Consider the following 21,714-nt stretch of genomic DNA (forward strand, 5'->3'; position numbering starts at 1 on the left):
CATGCATATTGTATATATATGTATACTTACAACTCACAATATACTCGTGCTTATTTCCAGCTGTTGTTTACATTGAAGATTGAGATGCATATAAATGAATCATTTTATGTGGAAAGAAATAGCACTTTGCCAAGAAGACTAAGAAGCAATCAAGGGGATTATATTCAATGCTACCAACAACAAGAGTGTTCAAGGATTGTAGTCCCTATTGATCATGGACGCTCTAGAAGTTTTGGTTCTAGGTCCCAGCACCTAGTGGAGGATTCTGAATACCCTGGAACATTTCACACTAATTATTCTATGACAGTGATGAGACCAATAAATGCAAGACCAAGTGTGATTTCTGTTAGAGATTACATGGAAGAGGATGTGCATCCGGATCAACCATTAGCTCGGTCAGATTTTCTTCATAGAGGAGAATATCCTGGTGATCCATCTTATATTAGCTGTTAGTGTTATTTCATTAGTTTGTTTAGAATTTACTTTGGATGAGAAGCCAAATTAAGTATTACTTCTGCTAGGATAAGCTGTTGCATGTTAGTTCAAATTACAATATCAAAGCAACAACTGGTTCTTGGATGGAAATGGTTCTAGATCAACAATTTTTGCCTTCCTAACTTGTTTGTTATTTTTTGTTAGATCACCCGGATGAGGAAATGGTTCTAGATCAACAATCTTTACGATCACATGTTCCTGAAAGAAGCAGATATGACTCTCCATCTTATGGTAATTGCGAATGTATTTTTATCACAAGTTTGGTTGCAATTTATTCAGACAGGAGAAAGTCATTTAAGTATCCTCTTCTGTTCAGTTTTTACATATTTGATTATAATTACACTATTAGTGTGATGTACACTTTGTCTCTCAGTCTCTTTCCCGCTCTGATAATTGGACTGTGTTATTGATAAATTATACGTTGTAGTGGAAAAGGCTTGGAGATGGGGCTATGGTGCTAGATTTTGATTCGTGACAGGCTTGTCATGGGTGGAATTTGGTTAAAGGAGGAGTGGAAATAGGACTGTGTTTGGTCGGAGGAAATTTTTTATTTATGATAACTAATTAACATTTTAATGCTACATTTATTATGAAACAATCGAATAAGTTAGTTAAAGTGACAAGTATTGCATAAGAATGGCGAGTGTTCATAAGTAACTTTACTTTTAGGCTCGAGCTAAATCTGGCACGTTATAGTTAAGGTATGATATTTCCTTAGGGAATCATGTATGTTGATTAATTCATTGTACAAATAATATACTGCAATGTTTCTGTTTTGCTCATGCTTATTGTATATAGTAGCTGTGAATGTGTACAATTTACTTTAGATGGGAGAAACCAAATCCAATACTATTTTTGTGTGGATTGAATTGTTAAAATGTTAGCTCAAATTACTCTATTAACGTGACAATTAATTTTGGATGGAGGGTTCAATAGTTAGCCTTCTCGACTTGTTTGCTAATCTTTCTTAGCTCGCCTGGCAGAGGTTGTGGTTCCGGATCAACCAATTTCACGATCAAGTTATCCTGAAAGAAGAGGCGGATATTCTAATACTCTGGTTCCGGATCAACCAATTTCACAATCAAGTAATCATGAAAGAAGAGGCAGATATTCTGATAGTCTGGTTCTGGACCAACCAATTTCACGATCAAATTATCCTGGAAAAAGGAGGAGATATTATGATAGTCCATCATCTTATGGTAACTGTGAATGTTAATATATCACAAGTTTGTATTATTAATATAAGTAATGCTATCTGAATGATAATACAATTAGATTCTAGACAAAGGGAATAGTTTTTGCCTTCTTACTTTGTTTACTCATCTTTTGTAGATCGCACGGGAAAGGATGTGGCACCATATTCACGTTCTAATTTTCATGAAAGGAGAAGATTTTCTGAAAATAGCCGGTCTTATAGTAGATGTGAGTATCATTACATAAATTTGTTTTCTAATTTCATTTACATGGAAGAAATCAGTATAAATAATCTCTGTTAGTATTTAGTATGTTCAACATACCTATATTAGCATGATAATTAAATCTGGACAGATGGAGTAACCGTTTGGCTTCTTAATTTGTTTATACTTTCTTTAGATCGACGAGAATCAACAAAGTATGAAGACCCTTATGAGGAAGCTAGACGTCCAAGAAAATACAAGAGAAGGGATCATGAATATCATGCAAAGCATTGGGAGGGCACAAAAGAACGTGACTTACGTGGTCAAGATAGATCACCAAACATGCGTAGTAGAATCACTACTTCAAACAGATCTTTCAAGAAACCAATGATTAATTCTGCAAAGTTTGGTGGTACACCTGAAAAACAAGCAAGGCATACTAATAGTAGTACGTCGAAGTCTCCTTATCATTCGGAAGGTAATCAATGTTTGCAGCTTTGCTAATTTACATATTTCAGTTAGTTTTTTATTTTTTGATAGTTTTTGCTTGTAGTTAATAGGCCAGGGATGTATGTTTGAATTACATTACATAAAAACTGAAATATATTTCCAGGAACTGCACCTGCCTCTGTTTCAGACTCTCCAAAGGTGTTGGAAACGAAATTCTCAAAGGACAATGAAGAAGTTGACTCTACTAATAAGCTTGCTGCTAAATTATCCAAAGATAATGCAGAATCTAACCTTACAAAGAAGCCGGAAACAATGCCGGTTAATGATAATGCAGGAACTGACCTTTCAAAGAAGCTTGTAACAAAATCTTCCAGAGATGATGCAGAAGCTAACCTTACAAAGAAGTTGGAAACAAAATCATCAAAAGATAATGCAGGAACTAATCTTACTAAGAAGCTTGAAACAATAGCGTCTAAAGATAATGCAGAAGCTAATGCTACAAAGGAGCTTGCAGCAAGACCATCCAAAGATGATGCAGAAGCTAATGCTACAAAGGAGCTTGCGACAAAACTATCCAAAGATGATGCAAAAGTTAATGTTACAAAGGACCTTGCAAAAAAATCCTTCAATGATAATGCAGAAGCTAAGGTTACGAAGAAGCCTGCAACAAATCCATCCCTAGGTAATGCAGAAGCTAAACTTACAAAGGATCTTGGAACAAAATTGTCCAATGATAATGCAGAAGCTAACCTTACAAAGGAGCTTGGAATGAAATTGTCCAAAGATAATGCAGAAGGTAACCTTACAAAGGAGCTTGGAATGAAATTGTCCGAAGATAATGCAGAAGGTAACCTTACAAAGGAGCTTGGAATGAAATTGTCTGAAGATAATGCAGAAGCTAATCTTACAAAGGAGCTTGGAACAAAATTGTCCCAAGATAATTCTGAAGCTAACCTTACAAGGAAGCTAGAACCAAAGCCTTCAAATTCAGATAAAAAAGAAGTTGAACGCGAAAAAAAGAATAGCGGTAAGCTGAAATTGTTTTCGTATCCTTATCTATTCTATCATTTCATATATTATTCATGCATGTTTGTTCATAACTTCTATTCCAATAAACAAGATGTGGGACTTTTTTTAAGTTACACAGTAAAGAGGGGGAGAAAGTATCACTTGTGAATGTGACATGACCTTAATCACAAATGAAACTTCTTTTTTAATTGTTAATTACCTACTCTTAGAAATAGTACTTATTTTGGTACATCTTTGTTAACTTGCTCTAGATCAGATGGTTCACACGTTTTTTTATTTAAAGAAAAGTAAAAGCGAGTGGTAAATAAAGTGTTGGCAAGGGGTGGTAGGATAAAAAGTTAAAAGTAATATTTATGTAAGCATGAGACCTTAAGTAATCACAGATTTATAGGTGGTGTTATGGGTTAATTACACCAAGCCACTAAGGTTAAATGGATTATGCTTACAGCCAGAGTTTCAATTTCTTTAGCATTTTAAAATTTAAAGTTCGCTAACTTCACATCTTATATCATATAGAATGGAGGAATGAAGACTCCTCATTTAATACTTGTGGTTGACCCAATGCTAGTAAGAGTACAGAGTGTGGATTTAAGTTAATTAAAAATTAAACTTATTTTATGGAAGATAATAAGAGAAGATAGAGAGAGTGACCCAATTATGAATAAAGTAGGTGTGAAAAGTTACAAGATTGTCAAAAATAGGTAAGCATTTCAATTAGGTGGATAGGTGTAAGAAAAATGTGGATAAAGTAAGAGCATATGAAAATATGTAATTATTGTGGGATTAAAGTAAGTGAGCAGGAAAAAAAAAAAAGACTAATATGAAATATTAGAATAAATTATACCATTATCTAATATTTCTTAATTATCATTATCTTTTTTCAAGTGTCACATTTATTATCTTGTCCCTTTTTATGTTATTTTGAAAGTTGAGATTATTTAATGTAAACCTTAGAATCTCTATTACATGGTATTTTCATTGTTTGACAACGTAGTTAAAGTTTTAGGGGTGGTAAATGGTAATCAAAACCTCGAGTGGAACCGTCATTACCGTAGTGGCAAAATAGAGTACTCTTATTAAATACCTTAATAATGAGAATAAGGCGAAAATAACATCGACATAACAAAACGCCAATTGGGGCAATTGTATTTGTGGGAGAGAGTCAAAGAGACAAAAACATACACACACAAAATTCTCTCTCCATTCTCCATTTCCATTTCCATTTCCATTTCCACTTCCACTTCCAACTCCCTCGCCTCACACATTTTCTTCTGCTCTTTCCCCTGCTACTGCAACTGCATTTTTGCTATTTCCTACCACTCATGTCTACTCTCTTCCTTCTTCGCTGCTTCTAACATTTCTTCGCTTTTCTCTCTCTTCTTTCTCTCTCTACTTCTGCAACCGTATTTTGTTTCTCTCTACTGAATTTCTTCTCTACGATCACCTTCATTGCTCGCCAATTTCGTCATTTTTTTCGCATTTCTAGGGTTTGCAAAGCGTTGAATTTTGTACTGGTAATACTTATGGAGAATTTTCGCTTTTTTTGTGTAATTCGTACTCAATATATGCTTTTTTTTTTTTGAGTGTTATCAGTACATCATTTTGTAGATAAATCTTCTGTCTTTTGTTTTAACTGATTCTGTTAAATTTCTGTGATTGTAGTGGAGTAGTGCTCTTGAATTGTGATCAATGTCGGTTTATTTGAAGTTTTTGTGGTCATATTTGTTAATGTAGTGTGTTTACTCTGCTTTATTTTTAATTTTTTTATTTGTTTATATTTGTTGGAGTTGATCGTAATATTTTGTTTTTAAAGTGTATGCTGAATGAATGATTGAATTTATGCTTTCGATTGAATGGTTCAAATGTGTAATTCTAGTCCTTTTGTCGTCGTCGTGGTTTTTGTTGGTGGTGGATGAAGTAATGTTATGGATTAGGCCTGATTCATTTATGTTCTTCATATCACAACGGAGAAGCGAAATGGAATTGTAGTTAGTTGAGAGTAATAGCTTTGAAAAGCGGATGGAGAATTGATGATTGTTCCATGCAATTGTATTTGTAGTTGATTGAGAGTAATAGCCTTGAAGAGAGGATGAAGAATTGAAGAATGAAGATTGTTCCTGTGTATGTAGTTATATACTACGTGCTAGGCTTTCGAACTAAATTATGGAATAGTGTATGGAGTTTTGATGTGAATTTATTTGTTGTAGAAACGTTGAGATTTAAGAATTTAAGCACGTTGAAAGCGGACTTATAATTTTTCAGTATCAATCCGATTTAAGTTTGATGAAAAATCTGAAGATTTCATTGATTTATCTCAGTTAAAGCTCACAAGATGTTGTGCCTTTAAGAGGACATTATGAATCTATGACAATCTTGTGTAATTGTGTAAGATTCAAGAGGTGGAGCCGGAAGAAGTGGTGGCAATGATTGGCTCTTCCTAGTTCTTTCTGCTTTATAGTGGTTGTATGCTTTTATAGTTTTATCATTTACACATATTTCCACCTCCCTTTTCTCACATGTTTAAGTTATTATTTGTAATACTGCGTTATTATTAATGTCTCTTTACTATCATTTATCTACTAAGCTTCTGCTTGTTTGTATGTATGTTAAATTTTCTTCCTAGAAGCAACTCTTGGCAGAAACCTTTTGTCTTGTTGAAATTTTGTTTTTCTAATCATTTTACTTAATTTTATTATTTTTCCTTTCACTAGGTTCTGAAATGATGGAATTGAAGGCCAATTCTTCTGCCAAGAAAGGTAAGTCTTAATATGGATCAAATTAGTTGATTTCTTGGAAACTATAATTCATCAATATTATTTAATGAAATTACTAAGTAATAAGAAATTTGAGCTATTGAAACACCAATCTTTAGATTGGCATATTTATAATCCACTTGTTCATTACTTCTGATATTTTTAATTGTGCTTTGTCTGTGGCTTTTGCAGATGCTTCATCATGCTACATTAAATTGAAGAAAGATGGCAAATTTATTTGTTATGCTAAATGCACAAATCCTCCTATTCAAGTGTATGTGCATTTTTCTTTCATGTCATGATGATTTTAGTCTGCGTCCTATTGTGATGCATAATAAAGTTGAGCCAAGTCATTCCACTTTAATCAATAGATAATCCAATCTAGGGCCAACTTGATGGTCTGATTTATGTGCTATTGGTCTATCAACGCTTGTTCTTCCTTCTGGTTTTGGATATTGGAGATGCACTTGAAATTGAAGGCTTGTCTGATCCTTTTTAAAAGATTGTTAAATGGCCTTTTTCTTTGGTTGAAAATGCTCTCTTAGGCATATCTTAATCTTGAAAGGCAGATATAGGAAAATTCGCGACTCTTGCTTTGCCATATAAGTGAAATGCATTGCTTCAGTAGAGTGTATATGCAAATACAATACCTCCAAGAATGTGTAGCATGTACATCAACAATTATACATCTTCACTTTACATGCAATTATCTATCATCTTATATAGTTTTTGACAAATTTATTCAGGAATGTGATTGTAATCTTTGCTATTTTTGCTCATACCTACTCATTATTTATCATTTTTTTTTTTATTGTGGCTATAAGAAGGCTGATTTACTCATAGTTATTTCCTTTTTGTGCACCAATAATTCTGAAAATTTCTTTGGAATGTAGATTTTCTGGTAATTACTATTTTATTTCTAACTTGCAGGTCTTCCTCTTGGAATGTGGATATAGTTAAGATGAAAACAGTAGAAGGCCTTCCTAATTTGCCAAACTTTCCAATTTTTCCATCATTTATGCCGTCACCTGAGAAAAATGAGTCAGATCAGAAATCTGAATGGAATAAATTTTTTAACTTCCTTCACGGCTATAATAAAGTAAGCATTACCTCTTAAAATATATGTATATAGTTATGTTTTTATTTTATTTTTTGTTTGGATAAACTTTCCCCTTCTAGTAGACGGTGTTGATTTCCTACTTGCAAGCATGGATCAACTTCAAAGTGTCTTTGTTTCGTTTAGGCTTAATCCCGAATTAATGTCCAGGCACCTTCACCCACTTCCTCCATCTACACCCAATTATCATATTTCATGATCTAATGCATTAGTTTTGTTTCATTATAGTTTGAAATTTTGGTAATAATGTGATCTTTTCCATTTCTTTAGCTTTTTGTTGTTTAAAAATCTTGTTGAAGATGTTTAGCAACCATTCAACACTTAAGTGTAAACATACCCACATCTCAATTGGAATCCCATCTGGGCAAATGTAGTTGAATTCCATGTTTTAGTGGACTGGGCTTTTTTCCAATGTAGTTGAATTCCATGTTTTAGTGAAACATTAAGTTTAGAAGAATTCCATGTTTAGTGGACTGGACGCCTTGATGCCAATTATCTATCTAAACTTAGTGTTTCACTGCTTTACCTTATGTTTTCTTGTGGCCTGCATTCTTGTTATGGAACATGTTCCCCTACAAAGGCCTTTTCAAACAGCTACCATAGACAACATTTGTTTTTCTGTAACATTCTTCCCATTCCTCCATTTGGCTACTTTCAATAATATAAAAAATTTACGCTATTATGTTATCATGTTATGTGTATCTGTATAGTTATAGCTTTGAACATGAAATGAAATTTTAGTTTTATATTAGAGCAACTAATCAAGGCATAATCAGAGCCAATTAACTAGTTCTTTTTTTCAAAGCGCCATGTATTGTTATTTTTTGGTAACTGAAAACATAAAAGTGCTTATGCGGACTTTCTTGGAGATTTTTCAAGAGTGATAAAAGCATATTAAGCCTAAAATCAGTATGCGTAATGATGTTCTGCTGTTCTGTTTTGAAGGTTGCTACTGTAAAACTTGCAAACATGAAGATTCATGTAATTCCATCTCAACGTGAGCCTAATGTAACAGATGATGGCCTGTATTTTTCCCATGCTACGGTGGCTTATGATTTGCAGGAACTATGTGACACCTCTGTGGACCAAAGGCATGCAACAATAGGTGAGATCTCCCCCAAGTATCTAACATGTTCTGATTAGATTTATGTGAAAGAAAGCCTGAAATTCATTCCCTAGCATGATATTTATTCCCTCTTTGACCTTGGATGATAAGGGTTTTTTTTTTTTTTTTTTTTTTTTTTTTTTTTTTTTTTTTTTTGTCTTTTTCCAACAACAACGAAGCCTTAGTCCCAAAATGATTAGGGGTCGATTAACATCAATCGTCATAATAAGCTGTCCGCAATAAATGTAACAAAGATAGAAAAGTGAAATTTTGAAATGGGACGGGAAAAAAATAGTGTGCAAAATAAAAACGATGGCAGTGTAAAGTGAAAACCCAAAAGTAGGATATAAACTAAAAATTTGAGAAAGTTTTATAAAAGAGGTGCAAGGGGATGTATAAAGAGACAAAAATATGCAAAGTAAAAACACTAATAAAGTTACAAGAAACCTTAACCAAAGAAATTAATAGAGTTTGCAAAACACAATGAGTTTAGGTGCAAAAATAAAAAAGTAAGCCATGAGCCCATGACATCTTGTTGGTGTAGAATTTCTTCTTCCACTCCACCCTAATGAACACAAATCTTTATTCAAAGACTCATATTACTCTTAGTCACCACCCTCCATATATATATGTATCTTTTATAATGAGAAGGGTGAGAAGTAACCTCAATCATTAGATATAGATATTTGTAGTCAAGATCAAAAGATTTTGAAGCATTTTTTTTATGAAAAAACACGGGGCATAACTTACAACTTTACAAGCCTTTGGAAACTTTTTGATGGATCACTTCTCTCTTTAATTTATGGCTTTTTCCTCATGTTTATGCCTTTCTCTCTCTCTCTCTCTCTCTCTCTCTCTCAAATTGAATCTTATTCTTTTTTCATCTGTCATATTTCTATCAATTGAATCACATTGTGTTAGTAGTTTCAATCTTTTTGAACTAAATTATTCGATATTTCTTCACTCTCCATTGGCTTTTTCATTGAAGCTGCAACAATGGCATGTTCAAATTTCAATCAATTTCATCTCTCTCCTCTCCATTATCTTCATCTTTCGGCATCAAGCTTTTGGATCTTATTATTGTTTGTATTTCCATTTAACCTACTTATACTTTGGTGGCTGGTGTGATTGGTTTATCGAAGCAGCAATAATCTGAGCTTTGTTTGTGGACTAGCAGATCTGAAATAGCTTTTAATGTTATTTAAACTAACTATTGGCTTTAAGGATTTTTTCAAATACTTTATTCTAGTTATAGATGACATCTTTCTGATAATCTGGTGTATTTGTACCCTTAGTTTGATGTATCTATAATGGCTCCTTAATGCATCTGTAATTGATCCTTAATGTACCTGTAAAAGAGAGTAGAATTTAAATGAAGTTGGATATTTATATGCATAAATTCCTTTACTCGGAGCTTATAAACAGTGGGATGTCGATTTTAAAAAATTTAGTATCAAAAAGAACATAGAGAAAGATGGACAGAGTTGCTTTCATTTTCTTTTCCTAGGCATGCATAATGCATCTTCAGTGTATGATTATTATATCCACAATGTATGCTTGATGTATCATAGTGACACCTAAATGTACCTGAACTTCTTACGCTTCTCACATTAAGCATACTTCTCATCAGATCTAAACACATATATTGATATGTCATAAAATAATTATTATTAGTTGACACCAAGGATGTATCTGCTCAAGGTAAATGCTTGAGGAAAAATTATTAAGTTGTCGTACTCAGAAATGCCTAATTAGAGAACTGTGAACTTATACTTCAGGGAAAATTATGATTCGTGATTATTGCTGCAAAATTACGAATGGATTTCTGGTCCTTAAAATAAAGAGCATATCTCAAGTTATATCAAGTGTCGTAAAAGAATTCAAAGAACTTAAGAACCTTACAAAACATATCTCAAGCTACTAACAATCTGCTTCCCCTTTTCCTTCTTCATGCACGAACCATCAAATTGCTTGAGGAAATGGAATTAGTACAATTTTCTTTCCAAGCAATTTTTCTATGCTTAAAGCTCAAGGTAATTGTGGTTACTAATTTGAGTTTGTGGTTCTTACAGTTATGCATAAAGCTGCAGTAAAGGCAATGAGCCCATTACCGGGTACCCCATTACCAAGTACTCGGTTGATGCTTGAAGACGAAGTAAAAAACCCATTATTGCTTTCCAATTCTCCACGTCATTTTATGAAAAACGTTGCATTTGAGTCAGATGCTTATTTGAAGGGAAGTAGTTCTGCTGAAAAGGCTACCTGTTCCTCTATTTCCAAGTGTCATGAGCACAATAGTCTTCAGCTCTGCTCCACAAAGGAAGATGTGGCTGCAGAAAGAAATTTTGTTACGGACCCAAGTTATCTGAAAACTCTCGGTCATGCTCATTCTGGTTGGATCTTTGGTGCAATTGCAGAGCTTGTTGATAATTCAAGGGATGCAAGGGCATCAAGGTCAGTTGAAATTCTCTGCTTTCAGATATTCATCCTTATTTAATCTTTTGTTTGTGTTGAATGAATCGTTTTTTGTGAAATAACAATAGTTAACTTGAGCTTACAGTTAAGTTTATGAATTTTATAACTTTGTGCAATGTCATTGATTGTGATTTTACTTTGAATATAAAACTTCCTGTGTCCGTAACTAATATGCCCACAATTTTACTTGGCTGTCCCAAAATTTGTGCACTTTCTAAATTTTAAACTCTATTTCCCTTAATTATATCCTTTAATCGAAACCTATCATGTGCTATGGTGGAAATTTAAAAAGATTTGAATAGGAAGTTTTTTATTATATCTTAATTTTCTCTAAATGACCACAATCAAATGTGGCCTATTATTTAGGTATGGATGGAGTACTATTTTGCATCCTAATATCTGCTATGTTTAACATCATTTAAGAATTTTTCAACAGGCTAGAGATTGCTGTTGAGACTATATTTGATAAGACTGTAGGCTCTGAGATTCCTATGCTATCTGTAATTGATGATGGTGTTGGAATGAATCACCAAGAGATATTGAGGATGATTTCATTTGGGCACAAAGTACCTGACGAAGATAATCAAGATTGTATTGGAAGATTTGGTGTTGGTTTCAAGGTAAGCTTTTCATCAAATTGTTTTACTTTTACAGTGTCCTTGGGCAACTTTCGGAAGAGATAAATATAATGAATCAGTAGATGAGATTCTCTTGGGCCAAAATGTGTATCTGATCTTCCTAGCCACTGTGTCTTCTGCTGTACTCTATTTTCGTTGGACTTCAGAATGGCATGTGTATGCTCAATATTTGCTTGGTAGCTTTAGCTCCCTGATGCATTCTTGTCTGCAGGTGACTTTGATAATGACAGAATTCACAATAAAGTAGATAGTTAGGATTCCCCATGAGGGAGCATGTTTTTGTTGCATCAGAAATGTGAATAGGCACTATCTGCAGTATCATATTAATTGAACTCTAAGGGTTGTTATGTGGCTTATGTTCATGAAGTTTCATGAACTCATTCAACGTTTTTGGATCTCTTGCTTTTGTCAGTTTGTATTGGGACCTTTCCTCGTCATCTAATGCTAGGTTTTTTTTTTTTTTTTTGTCAGACAGGGTCAATGAGACTGGGCAGAGATGCTCTAGTCCTAACACAGACAACACATTCTCGTTCTGTTGCTTTTCTTTCGCAATCATTAAATGAAGGAAAGGACGTAAGCCATCACAAACTTTTCTCCCCCCTGCCCCTCACCCACTTTATTGCTGTGTAAAATCTCTGTAAAACTCCTGACTCTTGCTTTGTGTGTATACAATGTTGTTATGTTGCTTTTCTTTTGCAACCATCAAATGGGGCCGTGGAGTTAAAAATGTACCCCACCACAAATCTCTCTTTCCCTCCCCTTTAATTCCGTGACTTTATGTCAACTTAATTTCTTCTGTGTTGCTTGTGTGTATATGTCATGGAATCAGATAAAAGGTTTTGCTGAATACAACAGAGTTCATGTTGGATTAACAAGATTCGTATAATTTATTACTACATATTATTAGAGTTGTTACTGTATTAGATGCTAATTTCAGCAGCTGCAAATGTTTGAATATCTCTTTGTCTTGTATGAATAAGTTATGGTCAATTTTAAAGCTTATCTCTAAAAGCACTTGGAAGTAAGAAAAAGACCGTAGTTTCCCAAATTTCCTGCTGAAACTGCCTCAAGTCGCAAAACTAAATTTTCAAGATGACGCTTCTACAGCCCATGGGCATTACTGAGTTGTTCACAATTTTTACCAGGGACTATGTGATGTATATTTGTGTGGTTTTTTTCTTTTGTGGTTGAGTATACTGTGTGCGCAGTTTCTGGGTATTATGTGGGTACTTTTCATACCGGCATGTGTCTTCCCACGATGCAGAATGTGGAGATACCTGTTGTCAGCTACTGTCGACAAGCTCAGTGCATGGACATTGATACAAGTGTACAGTCTGAAGCACTAGCGAAGTACAACCTGAATGCGATGAAGCAGTTTTCACCATTCAATGAGTATTTAATTGGTGAAAAGGCTGGCCTATTTAGAGGAAATACAGGAACGCAGATCTATATATGGAATTTGGATAAATGGGGCGCAGAGTACACTTTGGAATGGCAAGCAGGCTTGCGCGGTGGAGCACCTTTCACCAGGGTGACATATATATTCGTTCTAGACGTGTAAGAAAACGTCCTGGGCAGACAAGTAGAAAGGTTAGGAGCACATTCTCTTCTAATATTTCGTTCTTCTGATGCTATTACTAAACAGATTGTAAGATCAGTTTTGCAAATTTTGCTTTGTCTTTTAGTCTAACAATAACTTTTTTGTGTTATCGTAACTTATCAAATTAGATGCTTTGCCTTTTTCTGGAATATATTTCTGTTTTTCATTTTCGATGTTGATATCTAAATTATTAGTGACGTACCTGGTCAAATTTACATATGGTAGATGTGGCTATGCTTTTATGATTACGGTAAATACTTATTGCTTTTTTTCTCCACCTTCGTTCCTTTCCAGGTTTCTTTAGATTATTCACTTCGTTCTTATTTGGAAGTCATATTTTTAGAGCCTAGGATGAAGATATATGTTCAAGGCTCACTGGTAATTCCATTAACTTTCTCTTGCTATTATGGGTTATTAAATTCTATCTGTTTAGTGGTGAATTGTAACTCCGCTTGACAGGTTAGAAGTCGACCCTTGGCCAAATCTCTTAATAATACTGCTCACCATAATGGGGAAATAATGGGCAAACAAGTCCGGCTTACTCTTGGTCGCTGTCAGATAGAGTGGGATGAGGCAAACTGTGGAATATTCTTATATTGGCACGGCCGTCTAATAGAGGTCAGCAACATTTTCTCATCTAAATGTGGATGGCTGGGGATTTTTTTTCTGAACATTCTTGTTCATTGCATGCTTCCTCATTTCCTTATCATCGTTAAGCTGCAACTTTATGGGTGTATCGTATATGTCATGCTTTAGTGGGATTAAGTGATATTAGTGTGGGTTGGTCTCTAAAAATAGCGGTAGATGTCATCGCAATATTTTCTTATCAACAAATAGGAGTTGATGTTGATGCGTGGGTGGCTATGTGCATAGATACATGGCAAAGTATGGAACAGTGTTGCCAAATTGGCTAGTATGAGATTGGATATGTGAATTTTAGTCACTACTGAGTATTGTCAATTTAGGCAAAATGTACCACATTCATGTTTAAATGTTCCTTTCTCAATTCGCAGGGGGGGGGGGGTAGGGAATCAGGTAATGTGTATGCCTGGGTTTGAAGGAACATAAAGTAGAATTGTTCACTGTTATTTGGCCAATATATCTCGTAGTTTGTATAGAATGGTTTCTGTTAAAGGGGTTTTACGTTCTGATTTTAAAGTTTATATGGAGCTTGTAAGAAATAAATTAGAAGATGGGTTTCCTTTCATTGACAGAAGTAGCCAATGTATCGGTTGTTCTCAATAGATTATGTAAATAGTCTTTAATCACTATATTATCATGTGTTCTCTACTTCTCTCTTATTTAAATAATTTTCATTGGTTTGAATATGTGCTTAAAGATGAAACTCTGTGATTAAATCCCCTAAGGTAATAACATGTTACCTCTTCTAATGTAGTGTAATTATATTTTGGGAGAAAAATTTATTTTTAATAGGAGAACGTGCCTGCTTTTGCATGCTTTTTTAATCACAAGAAAGTGGTTGATGGACTAAACTATTGATCTACTTAAAAGCTACTGTAATTTGTAAGATTTATACTTTCTACTGATCTTTGATCGGTTTTACCGAGAACTCGAGAAGGCCTACGGTTCGAGTCCGTATAGCCCACCCCCGTTCTTCCTCTATCCTTAACCAAAAGCTAACTTATTCTCTCTCTTACCGTCTTTCTTTCTTTCCAGGCGTACAAGAGAGTAGGTGGCATGGTTCACAGTGCTGATATGGGTCGAGGTGTAATTGGTGTTGTAGAAGTTACTGAATTGATGGTGAGCCCCCCCCCCCCCCCCCGTCCGTAATTTATATCATTACACCAATGCTTCTGGTGACGCTCTTGTCTGAGGTAGAAAAGGATCTTCTTAGTGGGCTGAGATTCTTTCTGGGTATTCAATATCAAGCAATTATATATGTTGATAATGCTGTACATGTCATTATGTAATCATGTATTCTACAGCCATTATTTATAAGGTTTGTCTTTCCCTTTTTAAAAAAAAATTATGATTACTGTTCTGCTAAACTATCGTTTGTTCATCTTTTGGATTCAGGATGATGGGAATGGTGGTGTTTGGGTTCATAACAACAAGCAAGGATTCCAAGATTGTGAGCCATATGCTTTGCTTGAAGAATGGTTGGGAAAGCAGGCAGATGAATACTGGGATAAGTTTTTTGATCCAGTACAGCTGGTATGCTATATATATTCTACTTTTATGCTTGCATAGTTTTTCTCTCTATGCCTACACTTGTTATTCCAGATGAACAATGGTTACATTTACATTTTTTTAATGTCGTTCAAAGTGCTTATTAATTAGGCGGCTTGGAAATTTATTAAGCTTTAGCTCTTGGATAGATTAATATAACGATCGAGATAAAAAGAACTGGAGCAAACTTAGTTTACAAGGTGGAAGTTTGGACCTCAGTAATGGCAATTGTTGTCTTTTGCAAATCCTAGGGGTCCAAGTGGAATGTTGGGCATAAAGCCACTAAGTCACTCTGGTGTTCTTTTTTTTCCTCCTTTCCTTGCTGTACCACTACAACCCTACATGTGCTTTGTCAACTGAAATCTAGTGTCAACTGAAATAGTCTTTCATGCAAAACCTATGTCGGAATTCACTTCTTTTTTTTTGTAGGGTTGTGTGTTCCGGCCTCCCCCCTCCTGTTAGCTGTGTTGGCTATTTTAAAACTGGCAATAAGATTATGGCAGAAATAAGTCTTGAACCTTTCTGGGGAAGGTTTGTTGATGGGGTTTTTAAAGGTGAAGGTTGTAGGATCAGAAACAAAAGGAAGAGTGAGGAAGAGAAAGACTATAGATGTAGGAGTGGTATAGATAAATGGGCCATGACGGCCTATGAATGGCCTTGGAGCAACTTAACTTAGGCTTTCCAGTGGCCATTAATCTCTCTCCGATCTATATAGTTGGCAGATGGGTTTTGGATTTTTCCCGGGGGTTAGGGGGAGGTTGAACACTCCTACCCCCCAAGTAATGAATATTCCTGTAGCTAATTGTTGGGGTGCCAGCTGACTGACACTGGTCAGGTAAAAAGCAGTCAAACAAAGCTCTTTCTTTTACCTGCTATTAGCCTTATACACTTTTGATGGGTTTCAATGTCAGCCTATGTGGTTAAATAATGACAATAATGATCATTTGATGTCGGTGCTTAAGGTTCATTGGAAGAAGAGTTATTACATAGTCATTCCTTTTATTTTGATAATTCTTTTTTTGTTGGTAATGTAGCATTTTTTAGATTGTGAGCCAAGTTTATTTGGTCTTTTTATTGTCTGTTAATAGTATTGTCTGGTGAGGTGCTATGTGTTCAACTACGCTGCATTAAGATCTAAGAAGTATTACTTACCTGGTTTTCTGTATTGCTTTAGCAATGTGACCAGATAAAATTGTTGCATTGCTTGTTTACTGCTCATTTTAAGTTTACTTATTATATCAACCCTCAACTGTCTAAATTGCTGACAGTATGTATAGACATATAGTGGTGCTTGAAAGCCAATGAGATTTTTCAGCAGTTTAGGTCATATAACTTGCTTTTATTTTTTTGTTTGTATTTGTCAGAAAAAAGGCCATGCTCGATACAAGCCTGATAATGAATGGGTGCAGTGTGACAAGTGCAGGAAGTGGAGATTATTAAATGCTGATTTTGACAGCATGAATCTACCTAAAGACTGGTATTTTTCTTTTAATGATTTCTTTGAATTAGAATATACAGAGTAATCAAAATTCTGCTCTCTTGCTTTTCCTGTCGCTCATGAGAATGGTCAAAGTTTCAAAATTTAACTGCTCCAAATTTTTGTAAGTTGTCTTTGTAGGGATGACACTTGCATAATTGCGTGAGTGATAAATACAAATTTTTTTAACAACAAAAATAAGGAAAAAAAAATTCTGATAAACTGTACCATGGTGCTGAAGGTGTGATGATAAACTGATACATATATTTGGCTTTACAATTCCAAACTCTCTATTGCTCATTTTGAGGAGGGGGGAGGGAGTTCGTCTTTGTGCATTATTTACTACACCACATGCAAAAGGAAAAACTACCTACCCATTTGATACAACTCCTAATCAATTTAAATGCGACAAATGGGACAATATTTCAAGTATGGAGGGAGTAGGATTTAAACTAAGACGAATCAGGCTCTTTTCCTAAATTTACAAATGTTATTAATGGTATGGCTCAATTTTACCCTGCCCTTGGCATCCAAGGCAGAAGTATTGCGATATTGATGATGTGTTCTCTTACTAATGCATTTTACTCTTTTCTTCACTCCCCCCTTTTTGGTCTATTGCAACAGGTTCTGTTACATGGATCCTTTCAATGGAAGATGTGAAATGCCTGAGCAGAAGCCTGGTCATGGAGTAATCACAGTGGAGCTGAAGAGGTCATCTGGTCATGATCCAAGCAAAATTGCTGACTCTGAAGGCTTACAGATTGGTAGGGCCAGTCCTATAGCAGAAGGTATCTACTTAGCCTGCCTTGGCTAATTTTTCTTTTTGTTATGAAGGATGGTGGTCCTTCATTTGAATTACTGGCCTTGTTGCCCGATTATTCTAAGAACATGAAGTCAAAGTTATAATTTTATGCCGAAACACAAACACTATGTTGAACATCCTTACTCCTTTTTGTATTGCCTGCGGGTCCCTTCTGCACCAATTTGTGCTAGTTTCTAACACCTTGAGTCCTGGGGTGCTTTATGGCAGTTAAGGCCACAAGGGGAATGGATCAGTTTGGCTGTATCTGTGTGGTAGAACGAGAGTGGGCTGTGGGGGGTTAATGGGAGGGTTCTATAACTCCATTTTCATAAATCAAGGTATTTGATTAGAAGAAATCCTGTCTCCTCCCTCATCCTCTATCACTTGCCACTGCTACTCACACCTCCTTGACTCCTTCCCTCTCCATCATCTCATACTCAAGTGCTCCTTGCTCCCAAACTCCTCATGATCTCGCCCATACGGCATACCACAACCTAAGAATCTTAAGCCTGAAAGATTATGCTTTCTCATATGTGCTTGATGAATAACATTTAACCTGAATTTCAGCCCACCTGCTTGTGGAATTGTGGAAATGATTGTGTTTCATTTACAGAATTATTTTTTTCAATTAAATGTGCTTTTTTTGCTTATCCAATCTTGATTTACATTTCATGTGTATTTTATCTTTTAGCAAAGGGTGAAGACAAGTCAACCCAACCAGCAGAAGGTGATGAAAAAACTCCCACTGTTAAAAAGGCCAGAAGAGGTGCATTCAATTGCTTGGAATTATATGTAGATATCATGAATTTTGTCACATTTTTAATCTTTTGCAGGAATTTATTTTACTCCCTCCGTTTCATATTTCTCTTCTCAGAATCTTTTTGTAAGACAATGGTCAAAAGTAGGAAGAACAATATAAAATGGAGGGTGTAATAAAATGTATTTTCTTGCATGCCCACTTTTGACTTATTATTTGTGTATCTTATCCTAGGAAAGGGTCAAGACAAGTCAACTCCACCAGCGGAGGATGATGAAGAGATTCCTGTCATTAAAAGGCGTAAAAGAGGTGTGCAAAATGCTAGGAAGTACATACAGGATTAGTGAGTTTCATTTCAGCACATTTTGAACTATACAGAAGATTTGCTAACACACATTCGTTTTGGATTTTCTCGTGTATACACTATTACGGGTGATCTTTTGCTAGATAGTACTCGCCATTTTGGCTTGTTTTACTAGACTAGATGTTAATATTTGCCATTTTGGCTTGTATATACCGCATGGTGGATGAAAATATTTTGTATAGGAAGGCCATTCACATGCACATTTAATTCATCTGAAGAATGTAAAGCTCATTGCTGTTACTGGATCTTGTTTAGATAGAATCATTTAGCAAGCTCATTTGAAGAATGTTTAGATAGAATCATTTGAAGAATGTAGAGCACATTTAATCTTTTGGAACATATCGTTTTACAGAGTACATGTTTACGATTATTTATGTTTGAATAGGACCTAATCAAAACCTAGTGCTTAATTGCTGTTTATGTTCCTTGCTACAGTAATTACTTTGTGTATTGTGTGAAGGTAGGTTTTCATATTGGCCTTATCATCTTTACTGCTTATGTCTTTTTGGCAACGCTTGCATTGGTCGTGACATGTCGTGAAAGCCAAACCCGCTGCTATGCCATAACCAAGTCGTGCATATTTTGTTCACATTACAGCAAAAATTTTATGAAGAATCTGGCGAACGTGAGCAATGTCCCGCGTTATAAGTTTTTTCACGTTAGGTTGTGTCCAATTAAAGAAAATACTTGTATATTTATTAAAAACTTAAACTCCTTAAGATTCCAAGAAACTATCAAACTTATTGATACATTTTATATCCAATTCTGTTATTAAATGATTAATTTAGAGATACATTGTTCGATTTCAATTTTAATCTCAAATCAACTTTAATTTACTCAAATAATCTGTAAAATTATAAATGTTATTGTGAGTCCTTTTAACAGTTCTTGAGTTTCAGCAACCCACATAAAACCCAAACATCCAAATTTAAAGTTTCAAACAGATTCTATGAATCAAAATTTCCTTTTACCAGTAAAATTTTAAAATCTTGCTAACTTGCAAAATAATTTATTTAAAAAAAAATGTAGGTTCCAAATGGAGCAGATGTGAGCATAAAAGGAACAACATTCTGTAACGATGAGACCCTGAATTATAATTTACCAGACTCGTAACTGTATCAGCTACTTTGATTTTAAGTCATTAATTCTGATACTTGACTAATGTCTGGTTTTCTATGCAAACATATTCACAGTTTCAACTACGATATCAATTTCATTATATGTAACGCGGGGCTAACTATAAACATTAAATTAACAAAAAGGTAAAACTATCCCAACCCGGACAGGGATTTTTTACCGTAGTAAAAGGGTAAAAAAATCCGGAATATTTTGGGCATAAATGGTTGGATAATTTGATGTAGCTGGTCATGGAGATGTACAGAAAGGGTTTTTTTTACTTAATTAAAATTTCTATACACTACATTACCAGCATTTCAAAATTCAATTTTCCAAAAAATAAAATCACCTTAATTTAAAAATCATCAAAACCCAGAAAAATAAAAACCCTAATTTTTGAGAAAAATTCAATAAAAATGTATCAGATCGGGACAACGGTGGGTTGCTAGAGAGAAAACATCCACCAAGTCAGATGATCGAATTTTAATTTGGCTGGTCTCAGGAAGCATCTAACACTGGATTAATCTAGATACCGCTTTTCCAGCAATTTCATTTACACAAAATTGAAGAGAAATAACAGAAATTTGGGGGTTTTGCAATAAAATTATTCATATATAATGAATTTGTAGGAAAAAATAAAAAAAAGGATAGAAAGAAATAAAATTAGGGTTTTCAGATTAAGGTGTGAAGATGGAGATTCATGGCGTCGACTTGGTTAATTATGAGAAATGATTAGCATGTATTTATATGAAGACAGGGAGAAAGGGGTTTTAGGGTTTTGAAGAGAGAGGTTTTATTGGGTTTTTGGGTCGTTTCTTGTTAAGGTTGGTTGTGGGCTTTGTTTGGATTTGTTTATTTGTTACAATTTTTTTATGGGCTTATTGGTGTGTTGTGTTGATTTTCTGCCAACAAAATTATAAAACACTATTATGGACAAATGGTGTATGGTGTTGCAAAAATGCAAAATGTAGGGATGCGGAATGTGGATGTTGAGGTGTCAATTTGAATGATCGGATCGGGTCTGATGAGATCGGGTGGGTCGGGTCAATTTTTAAAGTTGAGTCATGCTAAATTATTATGTTTATACGAGTCCAAATCTAAATCGAATATTTTTCGGGTCGATTTCGAATCGGGTCGGGTGTGGTTTTGACACCTCTATGTGGATGAATCCAATTGTTTGTTTGTTTATTACATTCGGCTAGGCTTATTTTAAGTTGAGAAATTTGAGTTTAGTTTGTTACTCATTGATTCTTTGATGAGATTTTACAAGGGACGTGTCAATTGTAAAACGTATATAATTATTGTAGTTTTGATGAAAAGAAAACTTTATTAGTTTAATTTGATACGTTTTTGTTATGTTAAATTCATTCTTAGTATCTTTAACATTTTTCACTAGTCCAACTTTTGATGAACAAGTTTGGATTTCAAACAAACCTCTTCACAAGGTAATGTTGATGCGGCTCGGTGGCTGGTTTCCTTCTTTTGCAATCAGTTCCCGTCCATGAGGTCCTTCAAGAAAGAAAGGGTCGATTATCTAATGATAATGAAATTTATTTTTTAAGAAAGAAATCCTATGTCTTTGTTTATTACTACATATAATGGATCACTATACACAAGCAATATGAGTATTCTCTTGCAAAAATACAATATAAATTTATTATCATGATCATTGTTTACTATCACGTAACAAATTATTCATGTGGGTAGTAGCCTAATAGGTTTATACTTTTTATTTTTTTTCCTGTAGTCCTTTTTTCTTAGCAGGTGTAAAACACAGAGAAAACACTACAATATACTACCAACCTCGCAATTTATCATTTATCATTCCAACTATTAATTTAAGATTACATTGCCAATTAGGCAATTAGGTCTGTAATTTATAGGTCTGCCTTCTTATCTCTCTTACTTTTCAATAATTTTCTTGATTATAATTTAAAATAGAAAATAGC

At 34.5% G+C, this 21,714-nt stretch overlaps 1 pseudogene; it reads left to right on the forward strand.

Moving 5' to 3' along the window:
* The first annotated feature begins 1,394 nt into the window (after positions 1–1,394).
* Positions 1,395–18,712, forward strand: LOC110695307 (annotated as a pseudogene).
* Positions 18,713–21,714: the final 3,002 nt, after the last annotated feature.

This window comes from Chenopodium quinoa, unplaced genomic scaffold (genome assembly GCF_001683475.1).
Source record: "Chenopodium quinoa cultivar QQ74 unplaced genomic scaffold, ASM168347v1, whole genome shotgun sequence".
NCBI lineage: Eukaryota > Viridiplantae > Streptophyta > Magnoliopsida > Caryophyllales > Amaranthaceae > Chenopodium > Chenopodium quinoa.